The 17,874-nt window shown below is 42.4% G+C and overlaps 1 pseudogene; it reads right to left on the reverse strand.

Annotated features, from left to right (window-relative positions):
• Positions 1–2,891: 2,891 nt before the first annotated feature.
• LOC122748178 lies at positions 2,892–15,466 on the reverse strand (annotated as a pseudogene).
• Positions 15,467–17,874: the final 2,408 nt, after the last annotated feature.

Raw genomic sequence — 17,874 nt, forward strand, 5'->3', positions numbered from 1 at the left:
GGTCACACGGCTAGTAAGTGTCAAGTGTCTGAGGCCAGATTTGAACTCAGGTCCTCCTGACTCCAGGGCCAGTGCTCTATTCACTGTCATCTAGCTGCCCCTTTGCCTGTACTTTAGAGGACTGTGGACGTCTGTCTTTATAGACTGACTGGTGTACTCTAGCCTGTAGGACTCACACCAAACCTGTGGGAAAAGAATGTGTTCTCATAGAGCCTGGGCAACAGCTCACACATCCCAATAGAAGAATACAATGGACCCAGTAAGAATTGTCCCATCATAGCTGTGGTTCCCAACAGACCTTGCTTTCTCAGAACAAGCCTATTTCAACCCAACCCTTCACCATCCTTCAAATCTCCTATCATCAGACCTCACTAATTCAGCTACTGTGTGTATGCGCAATGGGAATGGAGGGAAGGATGGAATAGGGGTAGAACTGCTTAATTCCCTCTGAGGTTATTCCAGTTTATCCCATCTATAAATTATGTGTAAATAGCTATTTGTTTGCTGCCCCCTCCATTAGACTGCAAGTTTGTGTCTCCATCACTTAAAACAGTGTCTAGCCCACAGAAGATACTTAATAAAAGCTGCTTCATCCCCAGCTTTGTATATCCTTACTCACATTGGCAGTTTCAGTTTCATCACTGGCAGCATTTCATTCTCCACAAACTCATCATCTTCAGTGAAGTTCAAATTGCCCGAATCATCTTAGCTACGCTGATCATGAACTGGAGCTATGCCTCCCAGACCTGGGGCAGAGGGGAGGCAAAGACCATTCAGCAAAGAGACAGGAACAGAAGAGCAGAGACATCCAGATGGCAACACTCAGTCCTTCCTAATGTCTAGGTCTGGTTGTTTGCACCTCACCCCAGGGGCACACACAGTCTGAGGGAGCACAGAGCTCTGGAAATGAACATTTAAGGAGATCCCAGGATTCAGAGCTAGAAGGAATCTTAAGAGATCATGTTTCCCAACTTTCCCATTTTCCATAAAAAGAAATTGAGGCTGAGAGAGAGGAGGGGACTGGGTCAAGGGCATAGTACTTATAGGTAGCTGAGCCAGGATTAGAAGCCAGGGTCTGACTGTATCCAGGACTCTTTCTATTCCATCCTGCCTCAGGTATTCAGAAAAGGTCAGAGTTATTGGAGGGGGTGTCTTTGACTTAGAGTCAGAAGGGATCTTCAAAATCCTCTGGTTCCTACTCCCTCATTTTATAAATGAGGAAAATGAGATCCAGAGGAAGTAAAATGACTTGTCTAGGTCACAGCACTTGTAAGTGGGAAAGATTCAAACCCAGATCCTCTGACCTTGAATTCAGGGGCTTTCCATTCTATCTCACTGCCTTTTCTTCAAAGACCCTTATATATAATGTCCTCCAACATGTTCGTTTTCAGAAGAGGAAGAAATCAAATTCAGAGAGGTCACCTAGCCCCACCTTCCAGGTAGTAAGGAAGACTTTCAGGAGCACCCCCAGCTAGGGGCTGAAAGGTCACTCCATCAGGGCATCTAAATCCACCAATGTATGAATCTCTTTTTTTAGGGTTGTAGGCAGCTAAAACTGGCCTCGAAGGAGCCGCCCCGCCCCCTCCATTTCAGCTGCAGGGGCCTCAGAGCCGGGCTAAGCTGCGTGGACAAGATGCTAGGAAGGGGGTTGGTAAGAGGAGTGAGAAAGGAGACACAGCTAGGGGGTTGTAAGCACAGGCGGCTTCAGCAGCGGCAGGAGAGGAAGTTAAAAGAGAGAGCAAGTCTGTTGAAGTCAAGTTTCAGGTTGTATTTCTTGTTTTCCTATTTCTGAATTGGTTCTCATAAATAAAACCATTTGCTTTCATTGAAAGGAGTTTTTAAATCTTTTTCCTTATCAGTCTGGGAGAGGCAGTTCAGGGAGAGGGAGAGCCTCCCAATAGGTTCTTCCCATATTAAGTTAAAAGCACTCAGATAGCCAGCCAGGAGTTCACAGATTAGCCCCAGTTAAAATAATTTTTACAGGGTATTGTTCTTTTGAATAAGGGAGCCTCTTGGCAATTCCTGGTCACGTATTTCCACACTTGGGCATGCAGTAGGATGGGGGAGGTGGGAGAAATTGCATTGGTGGTGGTAGTGAGGCTGAGATGGGCTGAAAGGAAGGAGGATTACATGCAAACACTTCCTGTTTCACAATTGGACTGAGGGCTTCCTTATTGGCACCAAAATCACTGGTGGCACTGTCAGGTGGGAGGGAAGGGGTGTGTGTGTGTGTGTGTGTGTGTGTGTGTGTGTGTGTGTGTGTGTATCTGTGTGTGTAGAGGGAGGACCATACTCTTAAAATCTACAGGGATCCCTCGATGAAAAGATGCACTGACCCTCTAGTAGTTGCCACTATTGAAGTAGTAGTCTCTGGAAGGCATGGCCAGTGATGGCTGGTCAATCAGCAAACCAAGTACAGAATGAAATGTGAAGGGGCAGAGACAGGGAAAAGCACAACCACAACCCCCACTCCCCCTACCACCACAGCTGAAGACCATATTGTGTGTGATCACAGAGTAGAAGGGCAGATGGGAGGGGAGGACTGAGCTCAGCCCCTCTACTGCCCCAAGATAAAGTTGTTAGGGGGAAAACTTTTCTAGTACATCTATGCTGTGCAGTGATAATCAAAGAAGGGATGGCTTGCTTTTGATCAAGATTTCAGGGTGGTGGTGGTGGTGGTTGTGGTAGTAGTAGTAGTAGTAGTAGTAGTTGTGAGAAGCTGTGTTGACACCAACACAAGGTTCATCTTAGTGCTCATGGAGTAAGATGAAAAAGAAACTCAGTAGCTGCAACCAGAAACAATCCTGGGTTACAGATATCCTGATGAGGGCCCCCCACCTCAGAGAGATGTTGTTTTTCCATATTGGGAGACTGGAAGAGAAGGTAGGATTTTAGAGGGTGGAAGATGATGTGTCCTTGGCTGGATCAATGCTGTTCATATCCACAATGGGGCCTTTCTCTGCCATTAAGGTGGGGCTGATGGAACCCTGACTCTTGCTCTCAAAGACCTGGGTAATATTCACCAAAATTCTGCCCTTGGTCTCAGGGACTTTGAAGAAGGTGAACAAAAAGAAGAAGATGAGGAAGAAAGTAAAGATAATAAAGACATAGGATCCCAAATATTTCACAGCTGTAGGGAAGAGCAACCCCACAAGAAAGTTAGAGGTCCAGCTGGAACAGCCAGACACAGCCATAGCAGCTGGGCAGGGGCCTTGACTGAAGAGCTCAGCAACAACGAACCAAGGAATGGGTCGTGGTCCAATTTCAAAGAAGGCCACAAAGCCAAAGATGGCCCCAGTACAGCTATAGCTCATCCAAATATGAGAATCCTTGAGAGACATGGCAACAACCTTAGGAATAGAGCAGAAGGTCATTCCACTCAATCCTACCAGGTGAAGGATCCTCCTTCCTGCTTGCTCCACTGGAAAGAGAGACACTACAGTAAATATCACATTAATCACACCAGCACCAATGGTAGCATATATTGCTCCTTTAACACCAACATCTGTAAAGATTTCTGTAGAATAATAGAATACAGCATTAATTCCAGAAATCTGTTGAGAGAGCTGGAGCATTATGGCAATGATAATGAGTTGGCAATAATTTGGTGACCTAAAGAGGTCCAGCATAGTTGGTTTCTTTTCTTTTGACCCTTTGTATTCTGGGTGGGGTATTGTCATTCCTTTTTTGTTTGTTTGTTTGTTGGGGCAATGAGAGTTAAGTGACTTGCCCAGGGTCACACAGCTAGTAAGTGTCAAGTGTCTGAGGCCAGATTTGAACTCAGGTCCTCCTGAATCCAGGGCTGGTGCTCTATACACTGCGCCACCTAGCTGCCCCCTTGGTTTCTTTTCTTGTGCCATTTTAGCACTCTCATTCTTCATCTCCTGGATATCCTGCCCTACATCTTCAGTGCCCCATAACTTCTCAAGAATCTTTCAAGCCTGTTCTTCTTCCATTTTATTGATAAGCAGGAATCTGGGACTTTCAGGCACATAGGAAGGGTTATACATTGCAGAACCACAGAGATGAAGGTAAAGCCATGGCCATAGGCATCTCAATCCTATGCATGTGATTAAGCCTGATTCAGTTTCCCCTCAACATACTGCATTGACTGTCTCCAGAGCCATGAAGTTTGGCAATGCTTATTTTTCTTTCTTCTCTGTTCTTTTATGGTAACACCATAATTATCTCAGATGTCATGATGGACACAATGCTGAATTTGGGCTTGGCATCTGTTCCCAGTTATATTAGATTCTTTACTTTCTCATAATGGCATGAGGATAATTAGGCAGATGATGCAAAAAAGTGATGAAACAAAGATAAAAATTCTTTTCTTAATTAATATCACAATTGTCTTCTCAATTTATTCTCCACAGGGAGGGTTACGGTAATATTAAGTTTTTTTTTTTAATTCAATTTTTGTTTTTAATTATATCTCTAAAAGATTCTGCATTTCCTTAGACATATGTTTTTGAGAACTCTCATTGTTTGCTTTAGTTATTAGCAGGAAATTTTCCAGCTGATTATTAGTATCTGAAACTCCAGAGAGACTTTACAACCACACCCAAAACTCTCCACACCTGAAAGACTTTAACTCCACAACTACACCCAGATGACATTGCAAGAATCATTTGTGAAAAGACTTCCAAAGACTTAAATGGACATTTTCCTGTTTTCCTTTTCCTATTGCATACACTATTTGCAATATTCACCTCCTAAAGGGGACTGCCCCCTTTAGTTTTTCTTTGTTTGTAATGTCCACCTACTAAAAAGGACTGCTGCCTTTAGTTTTTTGTTTGTTTGTTTTTGTTTTTTTGTTTTTTGTTTTTTTTTAGTGAGGCAATTGGGGTTAAGTGACTTGCCCAGGGTCTCACACAGCGAGTGTGTGTTGTGTCTGAGGCCGGATTTGAACTCAGGTACTCCTGACTCCAGGGCCGGTGCTCTATCCACTGCACCACCTAGCTGCCCCAGTCCTTTAGTTTTGGTCAATGCATCCACTCAATTTCTTTTCTCTCTTTTCATTCCTTTTACATTGTTACTCATAAATATCTGTAATGTTATTGTTTTATTTAAGGAAACTATGTTTCTTAATGAAGCACAGAGCGGTTGTGAGAAAATTATTACCAGGGTGCCCCCTGCTGAGAGTATGGTTGACCTTTGATTTACCCAGCATCAGGAAGTTACCTCACAAAGCCTTGTTCCCACCAGAAGATCTGAAGTCTGACCTTGGCACATTCTGTTCATGGACTACCTTCAAGTCACATCAATCAATGGACTTGAATGCTACCAGCCAATTAGCTTGGAGCAGTGTTTGAGAACTGCCTCTCTTCTGGACCCATAAGGAGCGTCCACTCTCACAGGCACATGATCTTCTTCTTTGTCACCTGTGAATTGTGGGTAAAGGTAGCTTTTACTCCTCTCTCTCCCATAGATCCTAGCTAGGCTTTCCTATCTTTCTGAACTCCAAGTGTTCTCTTTACTCTTTAATAAATGTTTAATGCCAAAACTTGGTGCTAAAGCTTCTAATTTATAAGTAAACCCTAGCTAGTTTTCCCTACACTAGGGACAGGAATAAGGTGACCACACATTAGATTTTACTTGTCATGTAGTAGTAGTAGTAGTAGTAGTAGTAGTAGTAGTAGTAGTAGTAGTAGTAGTAGTCATAGTCGTTGTAGTAGTAGTAGTAGTAGTAGATAATGAGTGGTATTTTTCTAGTCCTTTAATGCCTGCAAAATGCCATTAACCCTCAGAATAACCATGAGATGTAGGTTCTATTATTAACTCCATTTTACAGATGAGGAAACTGAGGCAGACTCAGAAAAAGAATGATTCAGTTACTCTTTCCCAGGTCTCAATAGCTGGTAACTTGGATCCACATTCAGATGGACCTTCAACAATTCTCATCTGTGTCCTCCAGACAGCTTCTCCTTGTTTAACACCTCCATTAGATGATGGGTTAGGTATTTCTCTGGGAGGCCAGATCCCTAAATCCACTGTCAAAGGGTTGAATGCAGTTCCTGAGGCCAGGCATCCCATTGCCCACAGGCAGCTAGGTATCTTTCCCTCTTAACTAAGCTGAGGGACCAGGTATGGGACTTACATAGATGATGTGACTTCTGGTCTCACTCATCATTCCAAAGAAACATGTCAATAAGGAGCAATTTGTTGAACTGGGAGTTCATCATGGACAGCTTCTTTTCCATGATCCAGTAGGGTTCTAGGAATTTGAATTCATAGAATGTTAGAACAAGGAAGGATCTTAGGGCATAGGATTTCAGATTTGGGAAAGATCTTAGAACCTAGAATGTTAGACTTATGAGGAAATTTGGAACAGAGAATCTCAGGTCTGGGAAGGACCCTACAACTGAGAATATCAGAACCAAGAAGGGACATTATAACTGAGAATGCTATATAATGAAGAACTGTGAATGGCTTAACTATTCTCAGCAATGATCCAAGACAATCCCAAAGCACTAATGATGAAGCATACGATCCACCTCCAAAGAAAGAACTGATATTGATTGAACGCAGAATGAAGCAGGCTATTTTTCACTTTCTTTCATTTTTTTTCTTTTATTCAAGTTTTCTTGTACAAAAATGACTAATATTGTAATGTTTTACATGATTGTGCATGTGTAAGCTATATGTGATTGCTTGCCGCCTCAGGGAAGGGGGAGGAGAAGGAGGGATAAAATTTGGAAATCAAAATTCTAAATAAAAATGTTTTATTATTAAAAAAAAAAAAGAACTGAGAATGTGGGAACTGGGAGGGACCTTAGAACCTAGAATGTTAGACCTAGGAGGAACTTAAAGAATGTCAGACCTGGGACAGCCCTTAGAACAGAAAATGTCAGACCTGGGAGGAACTTTAGAACATATGGTATTTGACCTGGAAACAAAATGACAGGGTAGTGACTTGAGAACATAGAACATCAGACTTGAAAGGACCCTTGAATTTAGAATGTCAGAGTAGGAAGGGACCAGAAGGTAGAGAATTTCAGAGTTGTAAGGGACTTTAGACTTTAAAATGTCAGAGGTGGGAGCAGAGATTCTTAACCTTTTTTTGTACCATGGACCCCTTTGGCAACCTGGTGAAACCTATGGACTCCTAAGAATTGTTTTTAAATGCATAGGATCGCAGAGGAAATGAATTATATTGAAGTAAAGATATCACTTTCCCCCCATTCAGTTTCACAGAACCCCTGAAATCTATCCATGGACCCCTGGATAAGAGCCCCTGCCTTAGAGATAATCTAGTTCAATTACTTCATTTGAAAGACTTGGATACTGAGGCTCAGAAAAGACAAATGATCCATAACATTTCACTCGTCTGGGGGAATATCTTTGTCTTGGGGGAGGGAGAAGCATCTGTTGAATTAGTGCTGCTTTGGCAATTCATTTTTATGGGGCATAGGTCTGCATCAAGGTTCTGAGAAAAGCAGTTATCAATTAAGTTCTAGAATTAAGTTAAGCTGTTTATAGGCACATGATAAGGTATACAAAATTGGAACCAATCATAAAAACAGTCTGTTTCTGTGATTTTCATATGAAGAATTGAATAAATGGAGGACATATAGTGAATAACTGGGGAAATATGGACCAGAACTGGTCTAATAGTATGGGACAAATAGAATTTACATTAACATAGAGAGAGAAGATGAGGGTGTAGTTAGAACCCTAAGCCAAGGTGGGGTTGTTCTTGGGAAGGACTCAGATGCTGAAGCAAGAAAGGAAGTAAAAGAATAGGTTTCAGAACTGGTTTAAAGAGAGACCATAAAGCTTTCTCTGTATTGAGATTTATGGAGTAGATTAGTCTGTCTTCCTAGAAACCTCAATATCCCTCCCTCACCTGAGGACAGAGGTGGGAGAAGACTCATCTCTGCTAGCTCTATCTGGGCCCAAATCCTGGGGATTAGTTCTCTGGCTATGAAGGAATTAGGGCATGCAGGGAGAGGCAGATTACAGATGAGCTCTGATGATCTCTTACTCTTCACAGTATATTCTCATACACTTCTAGCACTTGTTGGCTCTTACAAATCATTTACATACATTTTCTCATTTTATGCTTATGTAGAAAGTGGGTTTTTTAGCTGAGTCTTGAAGGAAACCAGGGATTCTAGGAGGTGAAGGTAAGGAGGGAAGGCATTCCAGGCATGGGGGATGTTAGGGGCTAACGCAAATCCCCCTTTCACTGTTCGAGCAAAGCTCACAGATAGAAACCCCCCTTCCAGAAAATATGCACTGATTCTTAGTTAGCCCTTGATAAGAGGGCCGTAAACCACAATGATCCTTTCCGGATGCAGATGCATTTGCTGGGCACCAAGGATGATGCATTTGCATAGGTGCCAAGGAAACTTCAAAGGACAGAAACATGCTCCTCATCACAGATAAGGCCTACATGGCCCAAGGTCTATGAACCAATCCCCTCATCCTATTCTTTTGGCACGAACTTCACACAAAGACATTCCTTTTGATCACCTCAAGTATAAATATGTCATACTGTCCGAATAAATGTTGCCTTTTGCCTCCACCCGAGTGCATGGGGCCCTTCCAATCCCATCCTATGTCTGTGTCTTTTTTCCTTAACATCTTACCTGTAGCACTGCCCGAACCTGTTCTAGCAGCCCTCCGGATCTGAAACTGTCAACTGGCGCCGGAACAGGGACCTGCGCTGACCATCATTGTCAGAGGAATTGCCAGCAAGTAAGACTTTCCCCCCTATTCCTAGGGCATTTAATTGAGTGGCAGGGAAAGCACATTGGAAGTCAAATATTATGGGACAGTCAGTATCTAGAGAGGTTGAGTTATATGCCTCTATTCTCCTTCACATGATGAAACAGAGAGGAGCGAAGGTCTCTCGAACCCAACTTCATAAGTTCCTGGAACATGTACTCAAAATTTGTCCACTGTTCCCTCAGGAAGGGACCGTGGATGTGGAATGCTGGGAAGGAGTTGGTAAGAATTTTAGGAGATACTATCAGAAAGAGGGACCTATGCATACCTTTTACTTATGGGAATTAGTTAGGGATTCTTTGAATTCTATTCTTTCTTTTAAACTAAAAGAAAGTGATCAGCTAGAAAAAAAGGAATATAAAGTACCAAATAACATTTTGTTAAGCCCTTCAGCTGCCCCTCCCCTGAATACCCCAAGGCTGTATCCTTCTCTACCTAGGGAACAGCAGCCCTTGCCAAATTACACTTCTTTTAAAATTCAGGAGGAAGAAAAACTACCTCCAAATTTTCAAACAGAATCAGATTATGAGGCAGGCAAATGTGGAGAAAAGAACAAAGGAGTCATGGGGAGCCTAGCACCAAACCCCCCACTTCCCATAGACCCTATGAAAATTGCTCAAGCCTTTATGTCATTATTCCAAAACTTCTCAGGCACCCCTTAAAATGAAAAGCAAAGCCTAACACCTCTCCAACAGGCAAAAATGGACCCAAATTATGAAGGAGAATTTGGCCCTCTCGCTTTTCCGATTGTTACTACAAGGAACCCTGATGGGACTAGCTTTAGGGAGCATAAGGCCATCTCCTACAAGGTTTTAATAGAACTGAAGGAGGCCGTTTCTAAATACGGCCAGCTTGCACCTTTCTCCTTAGGTATCCTTGAGGGTGTGGCAAAGGCACCCCTCCCCCTGGATGATTGGCAGAATATCGCCAATCATTCTTGTCTCTCCGGAGGGAACTATTTAATTTGGAAAACAGAATATCTAGAACTTGCCGGAGCCGAAGTTAGGAAACACCCAAATGCACCTTTTCCTATTACTCTTGATATGCTGATAGGAGAAGGCAGATATGTTGACCTTAATATGCAACTAGGATATGAGGATTTTGCCTATATGCTTATTAGTAACCTTGGTCTCCGGCTGGAGAAGACTCCCAGCCTCTAAAGGATCTGAGGAATTTAGTAAAGTAGTGCAAAGGCCAGAGGAACCATATCAGGATTTTGTAGCCTGTTTACTATTGACCAAACTATTCAAAATCGAGAGGCAGCTGACATTCTCATCAAGCAGCTCGCCTTTGATAATGCTAACTCAGTCTGCCAAAATGCACTCAGACCATTTAAAAACAATTCTGATTTGGAAACATATATTAAAATCTGCAGGGACATAGGCCCCTCTCACATTCAAGGAGCTGCCATAGCAACCGCCCTTCAAGTACAAAAAAATCAAGAAGGGTGCTTTAAATGTGGGTAGTCAGGACATTTTGCTAGGAACTGTCCCACAAATAAGGACATTCAACCCAAATCCCAATCACCATCTAGACCTAAAACTGTGTGTCCCCGCAGTAAAAGAGGGAGACACTGGGCAAATGAATGCAGATCTAAGGCGGATGCTGAGGGGAATTTGATTTCGGGGAAACTTGAAAAGGGAACCCTCCCAGGCCCCTTAAAAGATAATGGGAAAGGCTCTTCTTTGACTACCGTACTCTCCCTACACAAAGCCACACCACAAAGTGCAGGAATTGATCTGTCCTCCACAAAACTGATATGCCTCTCCGCAGGAGAAAATCCTATTAAGATCCCAACAGGTACTACCGGGCCCCCTTCCTGTTGGTCATTTTGGCCTTCTTACAGGCAGAAGCTCCAGCAGCCTTAAAGGCCTTATGGTCATTCCTCGTGTCATTGATGCTGATTTTACTGGAGAGATCATGGTCATTGCCTATGCTCTCACTCACCAGATGACCCTGACTCCTGGGGCTCGTTTTGCTCAAATTTTAATAATTCCTTACCTGCCCCTAGGGAAATCCATACAATCATGTTCCTGGGGTACACAGGGATTTGGGTCCACCGGAATATATTGGACCTCCAAGATTACACCACAAAGGCCAATGCTTACCCTATTAGTTCAGGGAAAATCTATGGAAGGGCTGATTGATACCGGAGCAGATATTTAAGTGATTTCACATCATTCATGGCCTTTACAATGGCCTACAAAGCCAACCCATACATTACTAGAGGGGGTGGGTTCTATTACCGCCTAGACAAAGCTCTATATATTGGAGCATATCCCTTTAAATCTTTGGGGAAGGGATTTGTTGTCACAAATACCTTTATGAAACATCACTGTTTGATAAAGTATAGGTGTATTTAGCATCCTTGTTTTTCTTTATGCTAAAGTGGATACAGCTGTTGGGGCAGAAGAGACGGGACCAGCTGCTGGCCACATTTCCTGCTTTATTTTAAAAGGTAGTATAAGAAATGAGGAAAGAGAGGTAATATCAGGGCTTCTGCTGTCTTTTTATTTTAAAATTGTGCATAATTAAAAACTTAATTCCAGCAGTCCAAAGATGTAGTTAACTTTCATTTAACATGTTTTTGTTTTATAAATGGAATCTTTTTTTGCACAACTGTAAATGTTTTGTTGCTGGAGATAAGGTATTTGAGACCTTAATATTGGTCTCTGGTTTGCAATTATGCATCACAACGAATTTTGTAAAATCATCTACTGCACTTGAGCATGAATGGGCCTCATCCCCTAATGAGGTGGAGTTCCTTAAGTCTGCCATGCCTGTTACCTTTAAAGTTAAGGGGGGACCACCCCCCTCCATTCCACAGTATCCATTGTCTAGAGAAGCAATAGAAGGGATCACACCTATAATTGAGGCTTTGAAAAGCCAGGGTATTATTATTCCATGTCATCACTCTCCATGCAATACTCCCATTTTGCCAGTTAAAAAACCCAAGCCTGGGCCAGATGGTAAACCTGTTTATCGTTTTGTGAAAGATCTTAGAGCGATTAATAATTATGTTATTCCTAGACATGCTATAGTTGCAAACCCAGCTACAATAATTTCATCCATTCCCTATGAATCTACATGTTTCACAGTGGTAGACCTCTGCTCTGCCTTTTTCTCCATACCAGTACATGAGGACTTCCAATATTTATTTGCTTTTACCTGGAAAAATAGACAGTGGACCTGGACTAGACTCCCACAGGGATTTGTAGACAGTCCCACATTATTTTTCCAAATTTTACAGCAAGATCTGGCCTCTATTACCTTTAAAGGCTCCACACTAGTACAATATGTTGATGACTTACTTTTGGCCTCTCCTAATGCTGAAATTTGTCAGGAAGATAGCCGTTACTTACTGCTGGAGCTGCACAAGAGAGGACACAAGGTTTCCAAGACAAAGGTACAATGGTGTTTGCCCCAGGTAGAATATTTAGGATTTATTTTGGCTGCTGGAACTCTCTCTGTCTCTTCTAAGTGAGTCCAGGCCATTCAACAACTCTCTGCCCCCACTACTAAGAGGCAGTTGAGAGCCATTCTGGGAGAAGGCGGGTACTGTAGACAAGGGATACCCTCTTTTGGTGAAATTACTAAACCTCTCATAGCTCTTACAAAAAGTTCTGTCCCAGACATTTTACAATTGGATCCCCAGCATCTCTCAGCCATAAAGGAATTAAAACAGGCCTTGTTATCAGCACCTGCCCTAGGACTACCAGATAATAGTAAGCCTTTCACTCTCTTTGTGCATGAACAAAGGGGGGTGGCTTCTGGAGTTCTGACTCAATCACTGGGGCCTAACCAACGCCCCATAGCCTACTATTCAACTCAGCTGGACCCCGTAGCGGCTGGAGTGCCACCTTGCCTTAGAGCAGTGGCGGCGACAGCCCTTTTGGTAGAAAAAGTCTCTGATTTGGTCCTAGGTAACCCTCTAACTGTGCAGTGCCCTCATGAAGTGGAGGCTCTCTTACTACGTCACAGGACACAAGCCTTTTCAGATCAGAGGCTGGCTAAGTATGAAATAACCCTGTTAGGTAATGAGAATATCACTTTAAAACGCTGCACAGTTCTCAATCCAGTGTGAGATTTAAAATTGGATATTAGATCATAAATCTCTCCTACTTAACCTTTCCCTTAATTTATCTCCCAGACTAGTAAATGGAAGAAGCTTTTGGTTTTCTAGATAGACCTTTTATTGTTATGGTAGTCACAAGGGGATGTTGATTAGAAGGATAGGAAAGTAGAAACACAATACAAATCATCTTAAGTCTAAGCTTAGTCTATATTCCTTATAAAAACTCACCTAAAACCGAAGGCCACCTTTGGGGAGAGAGAGACTGTGTCAAGCGTGTGCTGCTGCTAACCGCTAGCCGGGCCCAGTCGAACTCTCATCAGCATCAGCCTGTGCAGCGCAGTCAGGAGACCAGCAGAGCAGGAAAAAGCCCCCACTTCCGTTCTCTCCTTGCCTTTTCAGCTCGCACCCCGGAAGTCGAGTGCATAGCAGGCAGTCTGACATGCGCAGCAGGCGCACTGGCGTGCGTAGCTCATGCCATTGGTCTCCTCCCCGAAAGGGTGGTCCTTAAGAAAAACAACTCCTACTGCCATTAAAATTGGTAAAAAAGACTCATGGATTCATTGCTCTCATGTAAAGCCTACACCATTCATAGGTGAAGAGATTTCAGATAGACCTGAGGTAGACGCTAAAGAGCTAAAAACCCTAACGATAGCAACTGTTAAAGAGCAAAGAGAGTCCAGAGGAAATAGGCAGTTCCCATTTGATAATCCCACTGATAAGTTAAATGCTTTGGGACTCAGTCTTCGTAAAGTATCAGGAGATGGAAATTGCCTTTTTAGGGCTTTAGCAGACCAGCTAGAAGGTCACTGTAGGAATCATCTCAGACATAGACAAGAAGCTGCTGCTTACATGATTAACCATAGATAAGAGTTTGAGTCTTTTAGAGTAAATGACTCCCCTTTTGAAGAATATGTTGACGAATTAAAGAAATTTGGAAAGTGGGGAAGAAATTATACAATTGTAGCATTTGCTAAGCAGCATCAGCTGAATGTGGTAGTTCATCAGTTAAATCAACCCTTATTGAAAATCAGTGGCACAGACAAAACTGATGCTAGAGAACTCCACATTTTCTACCATAAAGAACATTATGACAGCATTAGAAAGATCAATGACAATTCAGAAACCCCTGCCACTTTGGCATGCAGAGAATTGGGGAACCAGTTAAAACAATGTGGCATACCCCAAACTCTAGCAGCTTAAATACCTTATAATTTAACAAGCATTTCCTTCCACAGGCAAAGCACTGAAGCACATGGCCTAGTTTTCTGGCCCACCTCAATTTCTCCCACCCTTTCCCTACCCTATACCTATTTTTTTTAATCCTTTTTGTTTTTGTTTTTGTTTTGTTTTGACTTTTGAAAGGCACTGAAAAGACCTGGAATTCACCACACCTTTAAGTTCTTTAAGAGCACAAAAGGGTGCTTAGCGAATCTTTTGCTTTTTATTTTTGGTTTTTGGTTTTGCTTTGTTTTTTGACTTTTGTTTCTTTTGCTTTTCTTTAAAAACCCGATTTTGTAAACTAAGTGACTTTTCAAAGACATTTTAAGTATATGCCTCGGGCCTCAGGACCTACCAGAATTCTTTTTTTTTACTCTTTCTTTTTGAGAGAACCATGAGTTCTAATGAGTTTTTATTTTTTTCTTCTCTTTTCTCTTTTATGGTATTCTGTTTTAAAAAAAAAGACCAGAAAGGGTTATTGAACCCTATTGCTTGATACCTCACTGAAAACATTGAATATTGAATCTTGCTAATTGAAGTCTTATTTCTTTTTGATAAATTAATCACTACTTTAAGTATCTGCTACTGTTATACTAGAGAATTCATATATAAGTTGATGTGGCTTACTTGCTAAAAGAAGATTATGTAATAATGTCTAATACAATCAGCTATTTACATTCATTTAAATCATTTAATCTCTTTAAGACTCAGTTTATTTCTCAAATAATTGGGCTGTACTTGGTGGCTTCTGAGGTGCTTTCCAAGTCTGGAGGTGGTATGACTCTAGGAGCCTGAAGCACGGAATGTCTCTTATGTAAGCAGGCATGCCTAGAGATTTGTTGATTAATTGGCATCAAGTTTATACCTGCAGACTGCACATTTGTGCCAAAGGTTGGGTGTGGGCACCTATGTTATGTTGAGTTACCATGGTCTGAAAATTGTAGCATGGGGAAAGTGGTGTTATCACTAGCATACCATAGATGTTATGAATGGGCCATCAGTGTGGTGGAAAGAGAGTTGCCTTGGGAGTCAGAGCACCTGGATTCAAGATCCACCTGTGCCACTAACTAGCTGGGTGTCCTTGGGCAATTAATTTCATCTGTTTGGCCCTTGGTTTCCTCAACTGTATAAGGAGGGGAGTTGTATGACTCCCAGCTCTGGATATATGAGAAATTATCTACCACCACCACCACCACCACCACCCCCCACTGCAACACAAAGTGACTGTTTGTCATGGGGAGACCCACTACCATGAGCCCAAGCTGTGACTCCTGGTCAGAACCCCTTCTGCCCCTCACCTTTGAGTATGATTTCCAGCTCATCTCGCAGGTTATCAAAGATGCTGTATCGGGAGCTGCTCTTGGGAATCACATGATGGTTGATACAGCCCCCACAGGCATACTGGCAAAAGTCATTACAAAGTTTGCTGGTAGGGTCCATGTTCTGAATGATCCTAGAAGCTGTCCACCACAAGGTCAGATATTTGAGATAATGGGGATCCTGGAATCCAAGACCGAGACCTGAAAGGGTCTTGACTTCAAGTCTAACTGGTGACCAAACACAGGAGGTGACCAGGCCAAAAGAAGCCTTCCCTTGGTAGGGGCATTTCCCACCCTCCTCTTTTTTCTGGGGCAATGATCACTTCCAAGGAATGTCTCAGGGTTGGGGGTGGGGGTTGAATGCTTGAACACAGTGTGTATCCCAGCAGGGTGTTCTATTTCTTTGGTTAATTGAATACTCCCAGAAGAGATCATTGAAATCAACTGAACATTCTCTGTTAAGTAGAAAATGCTTTTATCCTTATTAATAATAGCTAGCTAGTGTTGTAAGATTTACAAAGTGCCTTCTTTACGTCATCTTATTTGATTCTCACAAGACTTCTGCCAAGTATGTTCTCCCCACTTTATAGATGAGGAAACCAAGGCTAAGGGAAGTTCAATAATTTATCCAGTTAAATGATGATGAGAGTGGAGGAAGTTAGATTTCAAAACAAAATAGCTCAAGGATTTTGGGACAGGTCTTTGGCTCAGTTCACATCCAACACTGTGGAAAGAATGCTGGCTTTAGAGTTGGGAGGATCTAAGTTCAAATTTCACCTTGTAAACCACCACTTAAAAAAAATTGCTATGGAGGGGCAGCCAGGTGGCGCAGTGCATAAAGCATCAGCCCTGGAGTCAGGAGGACCTGAGTTCCAATCTGACCTCAGATACTTGACACTTACTAGCAAATGTTTATTTACGTAGTGCCAAAATTGAGTTTCACTTTCACTATCTCCATCTTGCATCCTGAATAATGGGCAATTAATGTCATCTGTCTGGGCCTTGGTTTCCTCAAACTGCATAATGAGGGGGTTGGATGACTCTCAAGGCCATTCTAGCTTGTCAAGATCTTATTTTGGATTCTCAACTATCATCAATTGACCTTTGTATTATCTGTAAATTGGATAAGGACAACCTCTACATCTTTAGGCAAATCATTATTTAAAATATTAAATATCACTAATCCAAATAGAAACTTCCAACTTTGCAGTGAACCACTATCAATTAGTCTTTCAGCAAATTATACTATCATCTGGTCCACATTGTTATATACATTGAAATTATATCATGCCACCACCTTCCCCAACACAAAGTCACTGCTTGCCATGGGGCTACCCAATACCATGGGTCCAAGCTATGACTCCTCTTCAGGAAAACTGCCTCCTGCCTCTCACCTTTGAGTATGAGTTCCAGCTTATCCTTTGAAGATGCTATATCAGGAGCTTCTCTCAGGAATCATGAAATTGTTGATCTAGCTTCTGTGAGAAAATTATTAATAATGGGGAGGGGGTGTTTGGGGGGACTCAGAGATCACACACACACACACACACACACACACACACACACACACACACACAAGAACTCTGACTGGTTTCTTAGAGCCAGCCCAGAGTCAGTAGAAATGCAAAAGAAATGTACATTAACCTTCCTGACTACCTAAAGGAAGTTAATTCACCTGGGCGATCACCCTTAATTAATGCCAACCAATGGACTGGACAATTAACTTGGGTCAATGTGCAGTGACCCAGCTCTACCTGAAAAAGGATAAAAATCCTGGGGCAAGGGGAGTCTTTTGGCTCTCCCTCACTCTCTTCTCTCCCCTGCTCTTCTTGCTATGTCTCTACCCATTGTAACGATTGGAATGACGCCACCTGCTGGAGACTTACTGTAGAAGAGTTCCACCTATGAAGCGAAGGTCTTTGAGGGCAAGACCAGGAGTCTTTTCTTTGGCGTCAGGAAGTGACACAGGCTAGTGGGAGGAGGAAGGAAGACACTGACACTCGCTCTGAGGCTCTTTCCTCTGGACTCTGGCAGAGAAGGGAGCTAGAAATGTGCTCTCCCTTTAATAGATAGGAATCTAGGCCTTTCTCTCTCTCTTTACCAAATTCTTATTCTCCTTAATAAATGCTTAAAAGTCTAACTCTTGCTAAAGCTTATAATTTATTGGCGACCACTCATTAGATATTTTAGACAGACTAGCTAGAATTTTAGCCCTTAACACCATCCTGGGATATTATGTTTGACCTGGCACGCTGGAGAAGGCAGGCATGTGGCCCTCTCACTCTCTCTCTGTCCTAGGTAATGTAGGGCTTCAGAACTTTTGTAGCCATGTTCTCTCTTCTTACTAACATTTAATATGCTTTAATAAATGCTTACTGCCAAAGACTGGTTCTATAGCCTCTAATTTATAAGTAGCAATATATTAGAAACTCCAGCTAAGTTCCCTAAAACTTGGGACAGAGATAGGCACCCCCGTATATTTTCAAACAACACACCCCTGCAGGTATACTGGTAAAAGTCATTAAAAGG

Source organism: Dromiciops gliroides, chromosome 3 (genome assembly GCF_019393635.1).
Source record: "Dromiciops gliroides isolate mDroGli1 chromosome 3, mDroGli1.pri, whole genome shotgun sequence".
Lineage (NCBI taxonomy): Eukaryota > Metazoa > Chordata > Mammalia > Microbiotheria > Microbiotheriidae > Dromiciops > Dromiciops gliroides.